Source organism: Rhinopithecus bieti, unplaced genomic scaffold (assembly GCF_001698545.2).
Source record: "Rhinopithecus bieti isolate Rb0 unplaced genomic scaffold, ASM169854v2 scaffold_44592, whole genome shotgun sequence".
In the NCBI taxonomy this organism is placed as follows: domain Eukaryota; kingdom Metazoa; phylum Chordata; class Mammalia; order Primates; family Cercopithecidae; genus Rhinopithecus; species Rhinopithecus bieti.
In genome coordinates this window covers 777,725-790,135 of record NW_016818423.1, presented here as the reverse complement: position 1 = coordinate 790,135, position 12,411 = coordinate 777,725, and the positions used below count along the sequence as shown (strand labels likewise).

General features: G+C 42.9%; 1 pseudogene; it reads left to right on the top strand.

Moving 5' to 3' along the window:
* Positions 1–2,703: 2,703 nt before the first annotated feature.
* Positions 2,704–6,134, top strand: LOC108518557 (elongation factor 1-alpha 1-like; annotated as a pseudogene).
* The last annotated feature ends 6,277 nt before the right edge of the window (positions 6,135–12,411 follow it).

The window sequence follows — 12,411 nt, the reverse complement described above, 5'->3', positions numbered from 1 at the left end:
TTATATATTATTATATATAATATATATAAAACATATTATTTATATATATATATTTTTCTTTTGAGACAGAGTGTTGCTCAGTGGCCCAGGCTGGAGTGCAACGGCATGATCTCAGCTCACCATAACCTCCGCCTCCTTGGTTCAAGCGATTCTCCTGTCTCAGCCTCCCGAGTACCTGAGATCACAGGCACCCGCCACCACACCCAGCTAACTTTTTGTATTTTAGTAGAGACAAGGTTTCACCATATTGCCCAGGCTGATCTCGAACTCCTGAGCTCAGGCAATCTACCTACCTCCACCTCCCAAAGTGCTAGGATTCCAGGCGTGAGCCACCGCACCAGGCCAAAAATTTAAACATATATATTTTTAAACAAGCCATTTAAAAATCTTTTAAAAATCAGCCGGGCACAGTGGCACATGCCTGTAATCTCAGCACCTTGGGAAGCCGAGGAGGGTAGATCACTTGAGGCCAGGAGTTTGAGACCAGCCTGTCCAACATGGCGAAATCCCATCTCTGCTAAAAATACAAAAAATTAGCCAGGCATGGTGGCGCACGCCTGTAGTCGCAGCTACTCGAGGAGCTAAGGCAGAAGAATCGCTTGAACCCAGGAAACAGAGGTGGCAGTGAGCAGAGATCACGCCACTGCATTCCAGCCTGGGTGACAGAACAAGACACTGTCTCAAAGAAAACAAAAATCTTTAAAAAAGAGAATTGACGGCTGGGCGCGGTGGCTCATGCCTGTAATTCCACCACTTTGGGAGGCCAAGGTGAGTGGATCACGAGGTCAGGAGATTGAGACCATCCTGCTAACACAGTGAAATCCTGTCTCTACTAAAAATACAAAAAATTAACCAGGCATAGTGGCACGTGCCTGTAGTCCCAGCTACTCGGGAGGCTGAGGCTGGAGAATTGCTTAAACCCAGGAGGCGGAGGTTGCAGTGAGCCAAGATCCCGCCACTGCACTCCAGCCTGGGTGACAGAGCAATACTTCGTCTCAAAAAAAGAAGAAAAAAAGAGAGAATCTACTAAAGTATCTTTAAAAGAGTTACTTTCTAAGCTTGGATGTGACACAAGAGATCACACTTGTGAAAGATCAACAGGCTTGGTGGCACCTGATTTATAACTTGTATACATTCATAAATATAAATCTCAGCTCTTCCTGGGAGTTAAAACACCTGGGGATTAACTAACAGGATAGTGTGGCCTGAATAAATCATTCAGGTTTTTGTTCCCTTGACTATAAAACCTTAATAAGTAATTTAATGCAGTGATTATGTTCTTCTTCTGAATCCCAGCTTCTAATAAAATTTTGTCACCTTTCCTGATCCTCCATTTCCTTATCTGAAAAATTGAATTAATATATTAGTATTTGATACCAGCATTGTTTTGAGGATTAAATGAGATAATCTAAGTAAAGATCTTAGCTTAACCCCTGTTAATCGAAATCCCTGGGGTTAGAGGACTGTTCCTGGCCTCGTCTGCCTGATACACGTGTTAGCAGGAAGTTCTTAGCAAATGGCTCTGACAGCTGTCTTTCTCAGAGGGCTGTGACCGGCCTGTGCAGAGCTCTGGTAGGTAAATAGCTTTCAGCTCAGTCTGCCTGATTATATTCTCATTTCTTCTGGAACATCACTACAAACAAAGCAACAAGTCTGATCCTATGAACTAAGCATGGAGTTGGAATTCAAGGGTGACTAGCCAACAATGGGGGTTAGACCCTTTAGACCCTGGGATGGCCATGTGAATAAAGTAAAAAATACTTCAGTTTCTCTTTAACTATGCTATTAAAGGTCTTCTTTATGTGTAATATCTGAAGCTTCACCTTCAGGGAGATATTTCACATAAAGAAGATGCCAATATTATTTTGCCTTAAATGTATAAAAACTATCATCTTTTTTGTAGCAAGAATCAGAAGAAAGATAAACCAAGCCCAAGAAAAATAAACCAAGACAGCAAACATTCTGGCAGTAATAAGGTCTATTATACTCCTCCCCCTTGAAATGGGATATGGCCATGTGGCTTGCTTTGGCTGATGAAATGTGAGTAAAGTGATGTTACTGCCAGTAGGAAGCTTTAAGAGCCAGTGTTAATTCACCATGCGCTCTGTCCCTTTGCAGAAGCAGTCAGCAGCTGGTGGCTACTCTATCAGCTTGGTTCCTAGGGTGAGGATAGCATAGAGCAGGGCCCCCAGCTCTCCCTTCATAGGGATGTAGTTTGAGGCGATCACAACCTTATAAGTTTAAGTACTGAAATGTGAGGGTTGTTTGTTACTGCAGCATCAGTTAACCCATTCAGCTCAATACATACCTCCTTTGGAAAAGTTCACTTTACTTACAGAGGACAGTGGGAGGTGATCAGAACTAGACCCAGTAGCCAGGCGTGGTGGCGCACACCTGTAATCCCAGCTACTCCGGAGGATGAGGCAGGAGAATCACTTGAACCTGGGAGGTGGAGATTGCCATCAGCCAAGGTCGCACGACTACACTCCAGCCTGGGAAACAGAGCAAGACTCCATCTTGAAAAAAATAAATAAATAAAATAACTGGACCCAGGCGTTTGTCAGTCAGGAACCTGCCTGAAGTACTGAGTTTTAAGGAGGATTAAAACATCATAGGGTGGGGAAAATCTTCGGGACATTATTCTGGGCAAAAATTTCTTGAGCAATACCCCACAAGCCCAGGCAACCACAGAAAAATGGGCAAATGGGAAAACAAGTTAAAAAAACTTCTGCACAGCAAAGGATACAATCAGCAAAGTGCAGAGACAACCCATAGAATGGGAAAAATATTTACAAACTATGCGTCTGACAAGAGATTAATAACCAGAATACATAAGGATCTCAAACAACTCTATAGGGAAAAAAAATCAAATAATCTAGTCAAAAAGGGCAAAAGATCTGAATAGACATTTCTCAAAAGATGACATACAAATGGCAAACAGACATATGAAAAGGTGCTCAACGTCATTAGTCATCAGAGAAATGCAAATCAAAACTACAATGAGATATCCTCTCACCCCAGTTAAGATGGCTTATATCCAAAAGACAGGCAATAACAAATGCTGACAAGGATGTAGAGAAAAGAGAACCCTGGTACACTGTTGGTAGGAATGTAAACTGATGTAACTACTATGAAGAACAGTTTGGAGGTTCCTCAAAAAACTAAACATTGAGCTATTACATGATCCAGCAATCCCACTGCGGGATATATACCCAAAAGAAAGGAAGCCAGTATATTATTGTAGAGATATCTGCACTCCCATGTTTATTGTAGCATTGTTCACAACAGCCAAGATTTGCAAACAACCTAAGTGTCCATCAACAGATGAAAGGAAAAAGAAAATGTGGTACATATACACAATGGAGTATTATTTAGCCATAAAAAAAGAATGAGATTGTGTCATTTGCAACAACATAGATGGAACTGAAGATCACTATGTTAAGTGAAATAAGCTAGGCACAGAAAGACAAACTCCTCATGTTCTCACTTATTTGTGAGATCTAAACAAAAATAAAAAACAATTGAACTCATGGACATAGAGAGTAAAAGGATGGTTACCAGAGACTGACAAGGGTAATGGAGGACTGGCGGGGGAGGTGGGTATGGTTGATGGGTATAAAGAAATAGTTAGACAAACAACCCCATCAAAAAGTGGGCAAAGGATACAAACGGACACTTCTCAAAAGAAGACATCTATGCAGCCAAGAAACATGAATAAAAGCTCAACATCACTGATTGTTAGAGAAATGCAAATCAAAACCACAATGAGATACAATCTCACACCAGTCAGAACGGCAATTATTAAAAAGTCAAGAAACAACAGATGCTAGTGAGGCTGTGGAGAAATAGGAATGCTTGTACACTGTTGGTGGGAACGTAAGTTAGTTCAAACATTGAGGAAGACGAATGAGGAGCAAAGTCACGTCTTACATGGCAGCAGGCAAGACAGCGTGTGCAGAGGAACTCCCCTTTATAAAACCATCAGATCTCATGAGACTTATTTACTATCATGAGAACAGCATAGGAAAGACCCTTCCCCATGATTCAATTACCTCCCACTGGATCCCTCCCGTGACACGTGGGAATTATGGAATCTATAATTCAAGATGACATTTGGGTGGGGATACAGCCAAACCATATCAGGAAGGAAATATTGAAAAGTCACTTGGAGGTAGAGTGGGTCCCTTGAGGGCCTACTTGAGTGACGGCAATGCAGGCTTTCACTCTACTAAATGGGATGTGCAAGGGTAGGGGGGAGCTGGACTGTTCTGAACAGGGGAGGAAGGGCTTCCAGGAACCCCGGAGAAGGCAGAGAACAAGAGCACCTAGTGTCACAAATAGTCTCCATGCACTAGATATGTAGAGAACAATAATAAAAGGAAAAAATAAAGACAAAGATCTGCTTCTGAAGTTTTCTCTAAAAGTTCCCTTCAGTTCTAGCCCCATGGAGAGGCTGAAAATACCTGTCTAGCTTTCTTTATCTCAGTCCCACTATTTGAACTACTTGAACCTTATGTTTATAAATTTCCTTTTAATAATGCCATTATTTATTCTTTTGTTATAAGTCATTTCAGAGGTGAACTCTAGTCTTCTAGAGGCTTCAGAAACACACAATATGCATTACCTCGGTGTTATAGAGCCCTACCCACCTGAAACCACTCAAAAATGTCAGAGAAGAGCTTTCTTGCAATGGGTGTGCTGCCAGAACACAGGTATCATGAAAATCACTCCTAAAAGCCAAAATGGAAAAGGAAGAAGATTCGTGTCAACATTGTCATCACTGGACACACAGATTCAGGCAAGTCCACCACTACTGGCCATCTGATCTCCAAATGTGGCAGAGTTGATAAAAGAATGGCAGAAAAACTTATGTCTTCTTTTGGTCACAGAGGAGGCTGCTGAGATGGGAAAAGGCTCCTTAAAGTAAGCCTGGGTCTTGGACACACTGAAAGCTGAGCAAGAGTGTAATGTCACCATTGATGTCACCATCTCCCCATGGAAAGTTGAGACCAGCAAGTACTACGTGACTATTATTGATGCCCCAAGAGACACAGAGTTTATCAAAAATGTCATTAAAGGCACATCTTAGGCTGACTGTGCTGTCCTGATTGTTGCTGCCGGTGTTGGTGAATTTGAAGCTGGTGTCTCCAAGAATGAGCAGACTCATGAGTGTGCCCTTCTAACTTACACCCTGGGTGTGAAACAACTAATTGTTGGTGTTAAAACAGATTCCACTGAGCCACCCTACAGCCAGAAAAGTCACAAGGAAGTCATTAAGAAAATCAGCACTCACATTAAGAAAATTGACTACAACCCCTACCCACTGAGTAGTAGCATTTGTGTCAATTTCTGTTTGAAACGGTGAGAGCATGCTGTTGCCAAGGGTTCAGATGCCTGGGTTAAAGGGATGGAAAGTCACCCGTAATGATGGCAATGACAGTGGAACCATGCTGCCTGAAGCTCTGAATTACATCCTGCCACCAGCTCGTCCAACTGACAAGTCCTTGCGTCTGCCTCTCCAGGATGTCTACAACGTTGGTGGTATTGATACCATCCCTAAGGGCTGAGCGGAGACTGGTGTTCTCAAGCCTGGCACAGTGGTCACCTTTGCTCCAGTCAACAATTGGTTACAATTGAAGGAAAGTCTGTTGAAATGCATCATGAAGCTTTGAGTGAAGCTCTTCCTGCAGACAATGTGGCCTTCAATGTCAAGAATGTGTCTGTCAAAGATGTTCATTGTGGCAGTGTTGCTGGTGACAGCATAAATGATCTACCTGTGGAAGCAGTTGACTTCACTGCTCAGGTGATTATCCTGAACCACCCAGGCCAGATCAGTACTGATTGTGGCCCTGTTCTGAATTGTCAGACAGCTCACATTGCTTGTAAGTTTGCTGGGCTGAAGAAGAAGACTGATTGCTGTTCTGGTAAGAAGCTGGAAGATTTAAATTCTTAAAATCAGGTGATGCTTCCACATGGATATGGTTTCTAGCAACTCCATGTGTGTGGAGAGCTTTTCTGACCAGCTCCCCTGAGTCCTTTTGGTGTTTGTTGGTTTCATCAAAGCAGTGGACAAGAAGGGTGCTGGAGCTGGCAAGGTCACCAAGTCTGCCCAGAAAGCTTGGAAGGCTAAATGAACGTTATCCCTAGTACTTGCCACCCCAGCCTTAATCAGTCATGGAAGAACTGTCTAGAACTGTTTGTTTCAATTGGCCGTTTAAGTTTAATAGTACAAGACTAGTTAATGATAATAATGCATCATAAAAGATTCAGAAGGAAAGGAGAATATTTTGTGAATCGTTTTTGTTTTGTATTCGTGTGACAATTTTCAGTAATCAGATTTTTTTGTTTTGTTTTTGGTTTTTTGTTTTGTTTTGTTTTTTGTTTTTTGAGACACAGTTTCACTCTGTTGCCCAGGCTGGAGTACAGTGGCACCATCTCGGCTCACTGCAACCTCTGCCTCCTGGGTTCAAGCAATTCTCCCACCTCAACCTTGTGAGTACCTGGAATTACAGGCATGCCACTGCACCTGGCAAGTCATTAGTTTTCAAAATCGGTAATTTTTAATGGAGACAACTTGACCAAAAGCCCGTCACAGAATTTTGAGACTCATTAAGAGAAAGTTTAATGAGAAACCTGTGTCTTATTTTGGTCAACACTGAAACTTTTATAGAAGTGCTTAGGCAAAAGACTTCATAATCTATTTCTGGTGTTGAGCAGCTGTGAAACCTTATGAGAATATAATTCTGAGTTACCATTTTTTTTTTCTGGGTTAATTTGAGGATTTTTTCCACCACCTTTGTGTGTGTGTGTGTGTGTGTGTGTGTGTGTGATGGAATCTTGCTCTGTTATCCAGGCTGGAGTGCAGAGGTGTGATCTTGGCTCACTGCAACCTCTGCCCCCAAGGTTCAAGCTATTCTTCTCCCTCAGGCTCCTGAGTAGCTGGGATTACAGGCGCACACCAACAGGCCTGGCTAATTTTTGTATTTTTAGTAGAGAGGGGATTTTACCATGTTGGCCAAGCTAGTCTCAAACTTCTGACCTCAGGTGATCCGCTCACCTCGACTTCCCAAAGTGCTGGAATTACAGGCGTGAGCCACCATGCCCAGCCTCCACCTATTTCTAAGCAGGAGGAATCTTGCTTCAGGTACTTAGTGAAAAGCTATGGAAGGGCTCTGTTGAATTGTGTATTAGTTCGTTGTTACATTGCTATAAAGATAGTACTCTGAGACTGGGTAATTTACAAACAAAGGAGGTTTAATTGACTCACAGTTCTGCATGGCTGAGAAGGCCTCAGGAAACTTACAATCTTGGTAGAAGGGGAAGCAGGCACCTTCTTTACAAGACGTCAGGGGAGAGTGTGAGCAGAGAGGAAAAAGCCCCTTATGAAACCATCAGATCTCGTGCAAACTCACTCACTATCATGAGAACGGCATGAGGGAACTGCTTCCATGATCCAATCACCTCCCTCTCTCGACACAGATGACAATTCAAGATGAGATTTGGGTGGGAACACAGAGCCAAGCCATATTAGATTGCAACACTGTTGGTTAGTATAGAAATGCAGCATGCTTTTGTTTACCTGTGATTTACTTTAGAAGGCCAAATCCTATGATACTAAAGGCCATGTGTTACATATGAAATTTCGTGTATTTACATCAATATTGAGTAAATTTGTTGAAATCTCAAAAAAAGGAAATGACAGAAAAGAGAGCCAATATTCAAAATTATTTTTAAAATATTGTTACAATGTGGTTAAATTATAACACAACACATATCGCATTGAGTTATGTAATATGATACTAAATTCCACCTTGAAAATTTATGTGAAACTCTTTCTATAGTTTGTCATTTTCACAGTACTATTTGGATGTTATTTAAATATACAATTTTAAAGTCTCCTAGAACCCTTCTCCCTTTTCTTTTTCAAGATTTCCACATTCTCCAGTAACAATTGTCCTTAGTGTTTTCATTGAAGAATCTGTCATTTTATTTTAGTTTTTGGTGTTGACCTGCCAGTTCTAAAACCTCAAGGAAAAACCTTTTCTGAAGAAGAACTGTGTAACACAATTCTTACAATACAAAACGTGTGATTTTAAAACACTTGCATTTCTAATAACATGAATTATTTGGAGTCATTTTGCATTGTCCTCCTTGGGAACCCCTGCCCAGGGCACACAGAGGCACCACATTCCGCTTTGCCAAGGGGTAGTCATGTTTCCAGGTGAAGTTCATCGCCACCCATGAAGTATTTATTCTTGCCAAAGCTGTTCTGCTTAAATCAAATCAAGCTTACAGACATTTATCTCAGTTTATAGAAGATACAGGAGATGAGGGAACATCAAGTGGAAATAATTAGACCAATTCAGAAAGTAGGATGTTATGCAATTTAACCCTCCCAGCCTCGTAGAAGCAAGCAGAAGGGGAAACCATTCAAGAGAATTCAGACACATGACAAATAACTACAATGTGTGGTTAGTGATTAGAGCATAGTTTGAAAACATCAGCTATACAAGACATTTGGGGGGGAAATTGAGGAAATTTACATAGGAATTTACATGACATTAGGGAATTGCTGTTACTTTTTTAGGTGGGATAATAACCATGTGGTTAAGTAGGACAGCGTCCTTTTTTTTAAAGAGATGCTTGCTGAAATAATTAAAGGTTATGTGACAGGATGTCCTTACTCTGAAATGTTCTTTTTATTTATTTATTTGAGACAGAGTCTCCCCCGTCACCCAGGCTGGAGTGTAATGGCGCAATCTCAGCTCACTGCAACCTTCGCCTTCCGGGTTCAAGCAATTCTCCTGCTTCATCCTCCAGAGTAGCTGGGATTACAGGCACTCACAACCACACCTGGCTAATTTTTAGTAGAGATGAGATTTTGCCATGTTGGTGAGGCTGGTCTCGAACTCCTGACCTCACATGATCCACCCTCCTCGGCCTCCCAAAGTGCTGGAATTACAGGCATGAGCCACCACGCCCCAAAAAATTCAGACCAGGCGCAGTGGCTCACGCCTGTAATCCCAGCACTTTGGGAGGCTGAGGTGGGTGAATCACAAGGTCAGGAGATTGAGACCATCCTGGTGAAACCCTGTCACTACTGAAAATACAAAAAAAAAAATTAGCTGGACGTGGTGGCGGGCGCCTGTAGTCCTAGCCACTTGGGGGGCTGAGGCACGAGAATGGCGTGAACCCAGGAGGCAGAGCTTGCAGTGAGCCGAGATCATGCCACTGCACACCAGCCTGGGCGACAGAGCGAGATTCCATCTCAAAAAAAAAAAAAATCTGTTGATGGGTAGTGGTGATGGGTGCACAACAACATGAATGTACTTAATACCACCTAGTAATACACTCAAAAAGGGTTAAAATGGTAAATTTTATGTTATGTATATTTTACCACAATTAAAAAACAAAATAGGCCGGGCGCGGTGGCTCAAGCCTGTAATCCCAGCACTTTGGGAGGCCGAGATGGGCGGACCACGAGGTCAGGAGATCGAGACCATCCTGGCTAACATGGTGAAACCCCGTCTCTACTAAAAAATACAAAAAACTAGCCGGGCGAGGTGGCGGGCGCCTGTAGTCCCAGCTACTCGGGAGGCTGAGGCAGGAGAATGGCGTAAACCCGGGGAAGCAGAGCTTGCAGTGAGCTGAGATCTGGCCACTGCACTCCAGCCCGGGCGACAGAGCGAGACTCCGTCTCAAAAAAAAAAAAAAAAATACTTGTCCACTTGGGGCTGCTGGGCAGAGACAAGATCTTACTGAGGACAGCCTCTTGTGGACCAGTGACTTGCTGCCTCTGCCTGCCGGACTCTTGGGTTCTTCTTCCCCAACACCAGCCTCAGTTGTTGGTGACAGCAGAAAGGGATTGGGGGAACCCCATTTCCCATGGATCAAGCCTAGCATGCCATCAAGAATCTGAGTTTGGTGGCTTCCCACTCCATGGTTCAAAATCTCTTGGGATCCCAGATCCAGCAAATCTAATTGCAAATGTTTTGGGGTCAACCAAACAGGGACTGACTCTCTCTCAGTACCAGACTTTACTTTGTTTTCAATTCCAATGAATCAGAAATCATGAGGCACTTAGTTTATTCCCTACTAATTACAACGCAAACTGCTACACACATTTTCTTGCTTTTGTCTGAGGGTGGGATCTGTCAGTTATCAGAGCTGATGTGTAGTCAGTCTGTTTGGCATAGGAGCCAACAGGGATTCATTATCCACCACCCATAGCCAACCCCCTACACTGCAGCAACCAGGCAGCTGGGGAAGATGAGAGTATGGTCACCCCTTTTCATTGTTTCACTCAAGGTAGAAATTCAGGGTCTATGGGGACATTGCAAATTCCTTTAACCTGGACAGGGATACTGATGTGCAAGTTCCTAGAAAGCAGCATGGACATTAACAGAACATTAAGCAAGCATGATGACTAAATCAAAGGGAGTTGACGCAGAGCATTTCAACACCAAGTAATTAATTACCCAGCAGGAAGACATTTCAGCAAAGGCCTGGAGACCACATGATTCTACTTCTTCGTCATAGGTCTGCAACTGACTTCACAGATGGTGTGCAGCAGCCGTTGCATGAGGTGCTTAAGAATAATCACAATGTTTTAATTCCATCTGCATCCCCTGGGGAGAGAAATTCTTTTTTTTTTTTTTTTTTGAGACGGAGTCTCGCTCTATCGCCCGGGCTGGAGTGCAGTGGCCGGATCTCAGCTCACTGCAAGCTCCGCCTCCTGGGTTTACGCCATTCTCCTGCCTCAGCCTCCCGAGTAGAGAAATTCTTGACAGTGAAGCCACACAGTACAAGGCAGTATAGATTATCTTTCCCATTTGCTTCTGACAATGTGAATGTTGACACTGAGTCTGCCATTCTCCAGGGCAAATATCTTTAGTTCGTTTCACAGATGGGTTGACCAAGGTCCAGAGATTGTGGGTTGTGCCCAAGATCACAAGCTCAAATTCATGTGTGACAGACAGCAGAGTAAGGGTTGCCTCAGAATCTGATTAACACCCTGTGGCTACTCCCAACTAGGTGTGAAGGAATCTTCCCACTCTCAGTACCGAGTCCTGATTAGGGTTAGCATGGCATTAGTGGTCCCATGGGCAGGAGTCCTTCCTTTCTCCCTTATTCCCCACAGGAAAAATGTTTAATTGGTAAGTATCATTGCCATGCATGGGTTTGTATTTCTACCACCTATGTAGGTATCCATAGACAAAGTATTATTTTGTGAAGGGGTGGCCTGCCCCCCCACACCTGTGGGTATATCGCGTCAGGTGGTACGAAAGACTGAGAAAAGAAATAAGACACAGAGACAAAGTATAGAGAAACAACAGTGGGCCCAGGAGAGCTGTACTCAGCATACCAAGGACCTGCAGCAGCACCAGTCTCTGAGTTCCCTCAGTTTTTATTGATTATTATTTTCATTATCTCAGCAAGAGGAATGCGGTAGGAAAGCAGGGTGATAATAGGGAGAAGGTCAGCAAGAAAACATGTGAACAAAATAATCTATGTCATAATTAAGTTCAATGGGAGGTACTATGCCTGGATGTACACGTAGGCCAGATTTATGTTTCTCTCCGCCCAAACATCTCAGTGGAGTAAACAATAACAAAGCAGCATTGCTGCCAACATGTCTCGCCTCCGGCCATAGGCAGTTTTTCTCCTGTCTCAGAATTGAACAAATGTACGATCGGGTTTTATACCGAAACATTCAGTTCCCAGGGGCAGGCAGGAGACAGTGGCCTTCCCCTATCTCAGCTGCAAGGGGCTTTCCTCTTTTACTAATCCACCTCAGCACAGGCGCTTTACGGGTGTCGGGCTGGGGGATGGTCAGGTCTTTCTCATCCCACGAGGCCATATTTCAGACTACCATATGGGGAGAAACCTCGGACAGTACCTGGATTTCCAAGGAAGAGGTCCCTGCAGCTTTTCACAATGCATTGTGTCCCTGGTTTATTGAGACTAGAGAATGGCGATGACTTTTACCAAGCATACTGCTTATAAACATTTTGTTAACAAGGCATGTCCTGCACAGCCCTAGATCCCTTAAACCTTGATTCCATACAACACATGTTTCTGTAAGCACAAGGTTGGGGCAAAGTGACTGGGACAAAGTTACAAATTAACAGCATCTCAGCAAAGCAATTTTTCAAGGTACAGGTCAAAATGGAATTTCTTATGTCTTCCCTTTCTACATAGACACAGTAACAGTCTGATCTTTCTTTCTTTTCCCTACAATTTTGTGTGTTTTTAAAAATTTAAAATAAATGGTATCACACCATATCATTTTGCAACCTGATTTTTTTTCAGTTTTTAGTGTGTTTAAGTTTTATCCTTATTGGTTCATGTAACTCTACTTAAATTTATTTCAAATACTATAAAGTAGTCCACTGTTTGAATAAACCTCAG